Source organism: Amblyomma maculatum, chromosome 9 (genome assembly GCF_055883805.1).
Source record: "Amblyomma maculatum isolate TAMU_Amacu chromosome 9, ASM5588380v1, whole genome shotgun sequence".
Taxonomy (NCBI): domain Eukaryota; kingdom Metazoa; phylum Arthropoda; class Arachnida; order Ixodida; family Ixodidae; genus Amblyomma; species Amblyomma maculatum.
In genome coordinates, this window is record NC_139352.1 from 71,098,280 (window position 1) to 71,110,727 (window position 12,448).

Here is a 12,448-nt window from a genome sequence, read left to right on the forward strand (position 1 = left end):
TCCAATAAGGAAATATGCTAGATGGGCACAGCCCCGTGGGTTGGCCTTAGCCTCTAACCCAGGGCCCCACTAGCAATACAAATTACAACAAACAAAGCCTGCGAAACTCTTTCCCCGGTGAGGGTGTCGAACCTTCTCCTCTCGGGAGACTTTCTTCCCACTTGTCTCCCGCACACCTCCGCCCCATATACGCTGCCGCTGCTGGCTAAATCTTTTCCACAGTGCATTGCCCCGCGCCACCCATGTTTACCACTACGAGCAACGACATGGAAAGGGAAAGATCAACCAGGCGCCATGCTGAAGGCCTGGCGCCGGATTAAAGGAGAGCTTCTGGCTTGCCCGCACTGAGAACAATGCCCGAGTCGAATCCTGAGTGCTTCTTCGGGCGCTATTTGTCGCATCTGCAGACAGGATAAAAGAGACTGCCTTCCGCACTGCTCAGTCCCAGTGTAAAAAAAAAGGCTGAAGGGTCATTTGGGGGCTCGCTACCGGCCAGTACGAATTGTGCCATACATGTGAGCACCCGGCAACACGTTCCGCTGCGCATGTCTCCATGAATGACCTTCCGGCTAAAGCGGTCCCGCAAATCCGGCGCCGATGGTCCGGTCGGCTCTCCCCACACGCGGCACGCTTGTAGAAGGGGGACCGCGTCTACAATATCGGAAGCAGACAGGTGGGTGGCAGCGCCATGCAGAGACGCGCACCTGCAAGTGATTATCCTCGGGCGCGGTCCTACACATATCATAATCAACATGCTCACTCGCAACGTTTTAGATTTAGCTTACGTCGCGGTGCCCTTAAAAGTTGCGGTACCCTGTGGGCGCCCTTGTTGAAGAGGCCGCACGATTTATGCCAAAGCGGAAGAAAGGCATTCACGTCTCCTCCTCGTCGATTCTCCTGCATTATGTGTTTTCAGCCTCCTGCTAGAATTCCATATTTTTCGAAGTGCAGCTTGATAAGGCGTATATCGTGTCTCTCTCAACCTATGCGTCCGAAACATGTTTACAGAGGATTCTTACATAAATAAGACTAAATATTTTGTTTTATCCTGATAAGTAGGGAGCTATTTTAAGTAAGTTCTTCAGTCCGGGCGCAAATATGCGGCAGCGAAACTAAAAGAAAACAAGGATAGAGCAAGACTGTTGCTTGAAGGGACTGAATGCTTTGCTGCGTTTCAAATAATATTCCTTATTTTGGTGGGACACAAAGTTATGAGTTATAGGTGCATATATCCCTGATGTTATTTCACTATTTCATGATCTGGAAATATTTTCCAAGAGATATACGCAATGTTTTCTTTTTAGGCGTCCCTCATAGCCTGCTGTTCTTTTGGGACTCAAAGACTATAAACCAAGCAAAACCATTTTGTCTTTTGACGTGGTTCTCTTTTTCAACAATATGTTGCTGCTTTCTGCACCCATGTCACATTTCGATTGGCAGTAGCTTATGGGAGCCAAGCCTTGTTTACAGTGATTCCCCAATAGACGTAATTCCGTGCATTGCTGTCGCGTTTTCTCTAATTATCGCGAACTCAAAACAATTCGCTGTTGAGACCGGAACAACTTAATAGTGTCGGTAAGAGCGTAAATCGCAGACTCCTTGCATCCGTCCTACACCTGCAACTGATGCAGACCGTGAATCAACTATCACAGCAGCCCATACGCAGGCAGTGCTGAACTACATCAACTGCTAACGCAAGAACTGTAGTTGATCTGTAGAGCCGCTCAGCAGGCGCTCTTTGGTTCAGCGGCGTCGCGCTGGGGGTGTGAAGCACCAGATCTTGCGGAATCAGTGCCATTATGTGTACGTTATTAACGATCGTCATCAATGCCCTTATGATTGCCAACAGTCAGTTGAAATGCATGTGTTCTGACAGAAAACAAAAACATTCAGAAAAATCCAGTGGGAGTGCTAACTACAGCGTAAGAGACAACGACAAGTCATAGTAACCTTTAGTTGCTCAAGGAAAGAATATAGACCTAGCTCGGCGGCCAGCTTCTTTGATTAATTAAACACGTGGTGTGCAATAGCGTTAGCAGAGCTCTGCGGCGCGTTAGTAGGGGCGGCCCCACGTTTGAAAAAAAGTTCAGCACACCTACAATGCCCTGTTTTGAAGATACCACGTGTACAAATTGACGCTGGCCTTTATTGGAATCGTATATACGGCGTCGTTCTTCTAGAGGCAACACCCTGCTTCTAGAGGCAACTAGAAATTATTTAAAACAAAAACATTTGCACCCTGTTCTGTAATCGAGAGCAGATGGAACCACGAAACAGTTACGGGCTCTGTGGCGGCCTTCTTGCCTTTGTACGCGCGGCCTCAAGTTCATGGTAGTAGAGACTTTCAGTCTCTTGTTTCTAACTCTCAAAGATATCGCAAAGCGCAAGACTCATTCCGCCTCTCATTTCATCAGGCTCAATTGTTTTCATGCACGGAGAATGCGTAAGCTTGCCAATTTTTGTGGGCGGTCCACATAGATTGCAATTCACCATTGAGCTGGCCATACCCTAGTGACACACCAATTGTGGTCAAATTTGGACTAAGTCAAAATTTCAGGGGTTCAGTGGGCCAAAATATGAAAACATAACACCTAATCTTATAGGTCAACATGGCATTGGCTACACTCTAAGTTACGTTTCATATATTGTTGGTATAGTTTGGGCGAGGTTAAATTTAGAGAGCCTAAAAGGCCAAGTTTTGGAAGTGTGAACAGACTCTTTCTGGAACATATACCTGTCCTGCGAGGGCTTGGAGTGCGGAGTGCTCGTCTAGTGAAAGCTCGTTCAGTGCCCTGAGTGGATCGTTTCGGTTCCTAGATAACGTTCCCTGGTGTTGGCTCTCGGTTTTGGCTCGACACCTTAAGACTGCCGACAACGGAACCTAATAGCACTACACGGTAAATATATTTTGAGGACTATTTCGATATTCTCTAACGCGAAACTTGAGCGCAGCTCCTTAGATTCAACAGCGCGAATATTAGGGCCCTCTCTGCGGCGCGAACAGCAGTGCCCTCCCGGAGGTGGCGCCTAGCTGCTGGTTCGGGGCGCTGAGCTGGTCGCGCAGCTCTTTCATCAGTAGCGACATGAGAAGCACTTTTTCCGGTTTCACCGCTCAATGACAAAGAACCGGCTCATGCTGTTTTAGATTACATTATTCTCACAAACTGTTTATAACTGGAAATAAACGCTCTGAGTGGCGTCGCCTACCGGCACAAATTACCCTATGCAGGTAGCCCTCGTCTTCATACACGCAGGTGGTCCTAAGGGCCTCAAAACAATTTTTATTCACAAAGCGAAATGAAAGCCAGAGGAGATCAGGCGGCAGGATATAGAGGGAGAGCATCTATGGCGCTTGTTACTGCTAACCACGGTAAGACCCGCATTCTGCCCAGCGAGTCATCTCGAGTGTCCGACGGCGAACGGTGCCGAGCTCGTGGCTCTTCTTTCGCGCGTCTTGTTACACCAGCAGCGGCACTGACGCCAGCAAGACTCAGCCGAATAATGGGCATACAAGAGCTCCGCTCTAAAATAAACCATGTCTTTAGCCATTACTGCCAGTTTCCATGAGGAACGTGTAGTGACCACGGAGCGTTAAGCTACGATTCCTTAGAGTTTGGCTATATTGCCGTAACATTGTGAACTAAATCACAACGTTACAATCAGAAGGGGAAAATTTAAAATAAGTTGAAATGTTCGAAATACGGAGAGAACTGAGCATGCTCTAAAGAATGGGGATAGATAAAAGCAGCAAAAACAAAATTATACATGGGAAAGAATCAGATGTGTGCGCTAAGAGACAGAAGGGGCGATTCCAATAACACAATAGATAATATAGTCAAAGCAGCCGAACTCTTTTACACTGGCGTGATCACTAGCCGAAGAATCCGCCCGAAAGGGGAACGCCCGTAGGGTACAGCAATCAGGTGTTCCGCCTATGAAAATCCACGAAGTACAGAAAGCGTTTGAAGCAATCAACGATTGTTCTAAAACTTTAGACGCGCTCATTAGAAGAGCTTCAAGAATACAAGAATACTTCACAAATAGGCTTCATATGTACAGTATGCAATAATACTGGCGTAATTAATAAACACAGGGAAACATATAAGACAGCACTTCCCATAGGACGATAAAAAGAGTGTTAGCAAGGGCACTTCATTCTTGTATCGTTAGGAAACGACAACGAAAATAAATAGTCAGTTCGGACAAATACATGCAATATCCTATGCTGATTAATTGTAGCATAAAGGCCATGAGGAATCTTTGCAGACGTAATCTTGCAGTTTTCTTCTTAAAATCAGAACATAAATCGGAGTTCTTTTTTTTTCTCATTTTCAGACGGATTACCCTCCATGGATCACGGCGAGTCGCACACCGCGCGTTTCAAATAGCGATAGCATGACAAAATGTAGCCATGATACGTTATATGTTCTGCGCTCTATGTTTGTATATATATATATATATATATATATATATATATATATATATATATATATATAGTAGTGTGGCAATTTTCATCGTTATAGCCGCTGACATGCGTCGCGTGCTGGCGCTCTCGAGAACGAAGAAGTTGGTCGTTGTCTTTGTGATTCGCTACGCCTGACGCTCCGCTGCGATTTCATCCTGAGCAGCTGAATCCATCTGCGTCGACGTAATAAATGCACCCCTACACTATATATAAATCCTGTAGGTGTTTGCCGAAAAGAACGTATGGTAATAGTGGTCCGCTAAGCGTTTCTTGTTTTCAGTGAAATTCTTATGAAGTCGCCAAATGTCTCGTCACAAATGAATCGACCTTATTTTTGACAGTTAAGCAGTAGTTTCTTTTTTTTTTTCAGGGAAAAAATGGTATGTCACTACGTTGGAAACGCCGTTTTAACCATTTCAGAAAGTTACAAATTTCGAGCCCGGCTGCTTGCGTTCTAAAATTTTGTTGTGAAATATTTTGACCCATTAAATCCATGCAAAATTTTTAAGAATTGTTCGTAACATTGTTTGTTGCTGCACTTGTGTTAGTAAAAAATCGTAAACTTTCCTCCAAGAGCGACGCACTGGAAAACAAGCAAGTTTTCAGGTACTACAGTCTGGAATGAAGCATTAGGCTGTTTTTCATACAAAATTTTCAGTAATTAGGCAAGTTATGTTCTTAATCCCAGGTAAAACTTGTGACTATAGCTCGTTATGCATTTTGTCCACAATGCACCAAAGTAGGCGAGATTTCGCCAACAGCAAAAAAGGGACAACTTTCATTCCAATTACAAAAAAACAACAACGATTTGGATTAAGAACGACAAGACCCATTTTTAGTTCGTCATAAATATTAGGCTCTAAACATATTGCATTATGTCAAATAAAACTTTAAAAAATAAATTTAAATCTGAACACATGTTTGTTTTGTAGATTTTCTTAGGTCTTCGCCTTAAGACGTCAGACATTCGATTTGTTGTTGGCAGAATTCAGTTACATTTTATCTGATCCAATATCTGAAGCCTTCTTTGTAATTGTAAAGGTGCTTTCCGATGGTTGGCAGCGTTACTGATAATTTAAAATGGAATACATTCTATATTTCTTGCCATTTCATGTGAAGATACAACTGATCGTTTACCCTTTACTCTATCCTGTAATTTTGTATGTGGTGCCGTGGTAGTCAATACAGCTTTTAATTATACTATTTCACATACCGCGGTTATGATAAAATTGCAATATTATGTTCTTGAAGATGATTTTTCCTCAAGAGACTTACGTACTATCATAAGCAAAAAGCTTTGCAGCCTGATCGTTTTCGTGAAATTATATGTATTTATGTCTGCGACACGAATGAGCCGGAATGACGAGTATTCTCAGCGGAGTAATCTACCCCAGAGAAGAGGCGAGGCAACACAAAACGAAGTCGCCATCCAGCTAACCTGTGAAGCCGTGGGTCTCGCGTTTTGCTTCCAAATTTGCAGGGCCTTTTCTCTGGGATAGTTCCGTAACCGTAAAAGCACTGTGCGTGTGGGGCAGACAGGCGCTCCTAGTGCTTCTCTGGTAGACGCCGGAACATGTTTCTTTATAAAATGGTGAGCCTCGGAATTGAGACTACTATCAGCACTAGCTGTCGCTTCTAAAAGGAAGCTGGGGGTATAGCGCTACAATTAATCATTACAAAATTTCACCGAGTGGCCGCTGGGTGAAGCTGGTCCACCGAGGTATTCAATAAATGACATAGCGGTATAGTTAACCGATCTGAAACAATATTCAAGATGTAAAGGAAAAACGAGTATGATAGCAACTGCTACCACCCCGTTTATTTATTTATTTATTTATTTATTTATTTATTTATTTATTTATTTATTTATTTATTTATTTATTTATTTATTTATTTATTTATTTATTTATTTATTTATTTATTTATTTATTTATTTATTTATTTATTTATTTATTTATTTATTTATTTTCCATTACATGAGGGATGGGGATATCACGGCAAAACATATTATACATTAATGAAAAATGGACACAAATTACATTGATGAATAGGCTTCCTCAATAGTGGTCTTGAACAGTCGATGATTCATGATGGTGGCCACTTCAGCGGAGAGATCATTCCTGTAACGGGCAGTTTTCAAGAATAATGATTGCTGGAATGTGGTGGTATGTGCCCGTTCAAAGGAGATGCTCCTTATTCCATCCATTCATTGTGGACTGTTGGGCCGTACAGTTGACAGATGGAATGCATGCTTATTGTTCCCATCGCTGACGGCGAAGACGCAGGATTTCGCCAGGGAACACTGCACCTAATTTGCTATGACATATTATCGCAATTGCCGGTTTCGTACCTTTATTAAAAACAGATTTTAAGTCGCTACAGCGTCCACTTACCAGAGAAAGTCCACAATAACATTATTAACGGTATCTAACTCCCTAAATTATCAGAAAATTTTTATTATTATTGACTGCTTTTCGACATCGTTAAGCAGTCGCCTCATGATTATCCATGACCGGTCATAGGAGTTTAAATCAAAGGGTGCCGATCATCACGGTAGAGGCATCGTAAAATTAAAACCACGGAAACGACAGGACGAAAACAAGTTGGCTCCTTGCCTCCGTCCTGTGGTTTTGCGGTTGTAATTTTACGATGGCCCGCCAACTGGTTTACAGCCAGGTTATAATGTGTTACGTTCAAGACCACGGCAGAAGAAATAATAGCATATATATATATATATATATATATATATATATATATATATATATATATATATATATATATATATATATATATATATGTGCGTGTGTGTGTGTGTGTGTTTATTCTAACTCACTACACAGGCCGGGCAGTATGCGTCTCAGATGATGGCTTCCAACTGTATCCCAAGGTGCGATACCACGGCAGGGTGAACAGGCATGAACCAATTATGAAAGGCACGCGTCAGAGCTCATGTGGACTTTCACTCCCACCTTCCTTCCTTCCCTCCCTTACGGCGCGATTCAGGTGTCCGCAGAAACAGCTGTGACAGATACTGCGCCTTACCATTCTTGTGAACCAATTATGAAAGACACGCTTCAGAGCTCATTTGGAAGACTTGACCACACATGGTACACACTGCAAAGACAATAATTCATGAAAAATGCGAGCGCCCACACAAACTGCAGTGTAGCATGTGCAGTAACCGAAAATTCACACACTCACAGAGAAAAGCATCATATATTGATGTAGTTTGCGTATATACAAGTAACCATGATAAAAAAAAAAACTTGGCCTTTCAAATAATGTCTCGAATGGCATTGTTTCAGGAGTGGCGCCCGTTTCTGGGTTTCGCGTCGTCGTCGCCGGTGTCCGCCGTAACCAGTTGTCTGTAACTGTAAATACATGTCTTGTTCGAATACTTTGCCTCAAACTATCGAAAAGCTGAAACAGTAGATGAGCTGCGCTCCAATTTTTCATTAGGAAGTACCGTAATCGTCAACATTTTTTTTTAGCTAGCTCATTCGTATGGCTGCATCTGTAGCCGCAAGTAAAGCGTGGAGACACTGCCGTCTGCCGGCGGGCCTAAGGAAGCCAGTACCTTAAGGGAACCTCAGATTGAGAGGATCTTGAAACGACGGACTGCACGAGCACCCTTCGAGATTTCTGAATACGGGAATTAAACAGTTTCCTCTGTGTAAAAATGTTTGTATGAACGTTTACTTTCGCATTTACGAAAATTATCACAAATTCCCAGGTCCCGCTGCTCCACTTACAAACAATCTCAGACACGGAGTAAAACAACAAAAGGTTACAGATTTGGAATCAGATCGATGGGTAACCTTAATTAGCTGTGTGATGTGTGATTCTTACTCAAGGCCCATACAAATTCTACCTTTTTTTTTTTTTGCACAAGGGGATCTACAACTATTTTCGTTTTCGCACTTTGAACTCCTTTTTTTTCTTCTATCCTCGCTAAATGGTAAACCAGTATCACTGTTGTTGTTGTTGTGACTATAGGAAGAAGGAAAAGAAAGTTTAACAAAACCTGAAGGTGGGCTTGATGGTGCATTGCAACTTGACGAAAGATAATAGCGCACAGGAGCACACACACAAGTGAAGAAGACGCAGGACACGCGCTAACTCTCATCTTATTTATTTGCGCTAATATCTTTCGTCAAGGAAAAGAAAATGCACGGGCCTGCTACTGGCTCTGTAGCTGAGCCACCTCCGCTGCCTCCTGCGGACAGAAAGGAAAATAGAGAAGAGAGAAATAAAAAGGAATGGCAGAGAAAGACGCGCGTCGCAACAGACGTCGTCCACCACCTAAGCGGTGGTGGATGCAATGGCGGCCTACAACAGATACAAATCGGGGGCAGGCTAGCCCCCGCCGCAATTAAGTGGCGGTGATCTGCGTGTTTAGAAAAAGTTTTATGAGACATTATACACTGACATGTGTGGTGATAAATGACCAAAACTGAAAACGTCCACGCTTAAGAACAGGAGACACTGCACATGACATATATACCTCATGTCGAGGAAATACATCAAAATTCACTATTTACACTACGGGAAAAATTTGGCTGCTAGTAATGATGATATATTCAATTTTAAATGACAATGTAAATGAAATTATACACAGTGCACAATAATATAGCAAACAAATATAGGTAGAAACATATACAGCAATCGCATGCACATTGTGTATTACAAATGCGTTTTGGGATTATACAGCTGTGAATTGACATAATTATTTACATTTAATTACAAGTACCAAGGTGGACTGAAAAACTGAAAATCGCTCTGCAGGTCCATCCTACAGGGAAACAAAAGGGCAAGACCATTCACGAAGGAACGAGAGTTCCTTAGTCAATAGTCTTGCCCCCCAAGGTAGAAAAGTTCCTTAGCCAGAAAGCTTACTATCTCTATTCCCATACGCGGCAGGACCGTGAAAAGCTCACTTCGACGCCGGCTTGAGGCGACAGCCTCACAACGATTGCGCCATAACGTGAAAGCGCCAGCTACAATCAACAATCGTGCAAAGCGACCGCGAGCACATCTACCATTTATATGAAATCGATCGATGCCGAGACTTCTGAAACCGGCATGAACTGCCCTCCAAAGGCACGAGCAACGACGCATTACTGGGCCGTGTGACGATTACACTCCTGAAGTGGGCAGTTGGGGCCATTTGCTGTGCGCACAATACCCCACCGTTTCAGCCGGTCTCGTGTGGGCAAAACCCCCCACTCCAAGAACCACATGAAGTCGCGTAAATGCATAAAGTCAGATTTTCACGTTAAAGAAAACTCTAAGTGAGGGCAGTCAGCTTTCTTAAATATAGAGAGTAATAATTATGTTACGCCTGCGTAATTGCTCAAGGCATCTATATCTGTATAGGAACACTTATGAGGAAATATAGCCTTCAAGAATAGCCCCTCAGGTCCTTGCGTCTGTGCTTGCCTCAAACATAAGCGTAAAAATTTATTCCACTAGAGTTAAGAGCTCAATTGTGGAGAAAATCTCCAGGTGGAATTTTCAGCGCCCTGATTATCTGCGGCGCGGCATCTCTGAGCGAAAAAAACTAGTTGTGGTGTAACTCTGCTTGCCCTAGTTGAATTGCATAGCAACGGTGGAAGGTTCTTTTGCCTGCTACATTATTCCCCTATCACGCCTTATCACTGTAAGGTGCTACATTATTGGGGACACTTAAGCTCATCCTTTAAGGGTATGACGCGAGAGCGTAAGCTACCAGCGCAAATATAAATGAGAAAGGTTGAATGCTGCTGAACCAAATGTTGAGCAAAAGCATTAGCTGCAAGTAATAGAGAGTTCTTCTTCTTCTTTCTTCGCTGGTGCTCAAGGTCAAACGTGACCTTTCCCGGGACGACGAGATGGGCCGAAACCTGGCGCAATATTGCTATCGCAATAAAATAAAAGGCTCGTCTCTGAAAAGTAGGAGATGGCCGGTCAAATGCCCGGGCAATGATTGTTCGGGTGCATTTGTGACGTCACGAGGCCGCTTGTCATGGCTGAGATGGCAGGAGCTGCCCAATTTTGCGGCTATTTTAATATAAGAGCACGAGATGGGAATTAAACCCAGCAAACTTCGGTGATAAGCTAGAACGCTAGCTCGCGGCCACACAAGTACGTTCCTAGCTCTTAGCGATTGGGAGCTTTACATAGTCTAGGGTGACCTTTGCCCCTTGGTTAAAACAGAGCTCTATGTTTGTTAGGGGTGGTCTTTCACGCGGCAGCTGGCGGCTGTATGCTAATGAGCATGCGTGAATAATAGTGGGAGAAGTTAAAGAGTCAGTCATCAAATGAGCTGCAAAGTGCACGTACCCAAACGAGAATCTGAAACGGTAGCTGCAGACGAAGGCGAATAACACGTCACTGTCATACTCGTAAAGGCCGAACTTGAGTATTTCCCTATTTTTAATCCCCGTGTGGTGCTTTGCTAACGTATGAAAAGTGCATAACTCTTGACGTACTGTGAATTGTTTTGATCAGTAGTTCATTAATCCGGTTAATCCGGCTGAAGTAGCCGACATGCCGGGGATAACATGAGCCTTCCTTTTTAGTCCGACAGTTTGCATCTCTATAATCCCAAATATAGCGCTGGTGCGCGTTTGCTCAGCCTGAATCAATGACAAGTGTAGATAATGAAGCGCCCAAATCAGATACAGGAGATTTCGCTCTAAGCATGAACCGTTACGCAGATATTATACAGAAGTAAAATGAGGCCCACAACAGAAGCAAATCACATATTAACTGCTGCGACAGATCGATTGAGCGTATATATTTTTTTTTTCTAGTCAAAAGCATATGCATACAGCATAGTATCGACTTTAAACTTCTTGTTCCTTACCACCCATGATATTTCGCGCTTTTCAACATTATGGTTTCCGCTCTCATGTTAAGCGCCTCCGTACCGCTTTTCATAGTTTAGTTTTAAGCGAAGCCCAAACTCAACATAAGCGCATTATAGGCGCATCTTATGCTTTTTACGTGTTTTCGATGTGTTGCGGTTTATTGTCTTCCAAACTACGATGTGGTTCAACTTTCGTCTTTAAAAGCTATTCGCCGCAGGGACAGAATGGGCTGCTCTTTCCATTCCAAAGAAAAACCTAAACGAGAGCTTGATGAAACAAGGTGAGCAAAGGAGCAGTTGCCATGAGGCTATTGAATGAAGCAGCGTAAAGGCACGAATGAGAGGGACTGTCGGAATTTCGAAGATCGTGTTTAGTCTTCTTGAAAATATGGACAAAATTAAAATGATATTTAGGCTGCTGTCAAATGGCTGTCAGTAAGCTTAAAAACGGAACGCTTCCGATATTTCAGAAAGCAATGCCCTCCTCTCCAGTTATGCTGGTTAATTTCAGCCGTTGCACACAGACCTTTGATGCAACCAAACACATGTATTGAACTTGTGCATATGTTTGTGTGTGTGTGTTTGTGTGTGTGTGTGTGTGTGTGTGTGTGTGTGTGTGTGTGTGTGTGTGTGTGTGTGTGTGTGTGTGTGTGTGTGTGTGTGTGTGTGTGTGTGTGTGTGTGTGTGTGTGTGTGTGTGTGTGTGTGTGTGCGTGTGTGCGTGTGTGCGTGTGCGTGTGCGTGTGTGTGTGTGCGTGCGTGCGCGCACACTTTAAAGAACCTCAGGTGGTCGAAATTTCTGGAGTCCTCCACTACGGCGTCTCTCACAGCTTAAGTCGCTTTGGGACGTTAAATCCCACAAACCAAACCAAACCATGTATGTATGTATGTATGATAGACATTGAATGACAACAAAGTTATTTGTAAATTCGGTTCTGTCATCCATCACAGAGCTCCTTAATTATCTATCGAAAACTGACACAGGGATCTAATATATCTGGGATCGACAAATCAGAAGTAGGCTTATGGAACGGCGTAAAAGTAGACGCTATAGCGCCTTGAGACCGCTCTTTTTTCCACGGAAAGTTTGAGTTTCTTTGTTTAAAATATGAATTTCTGAGATTTTTTCAATAT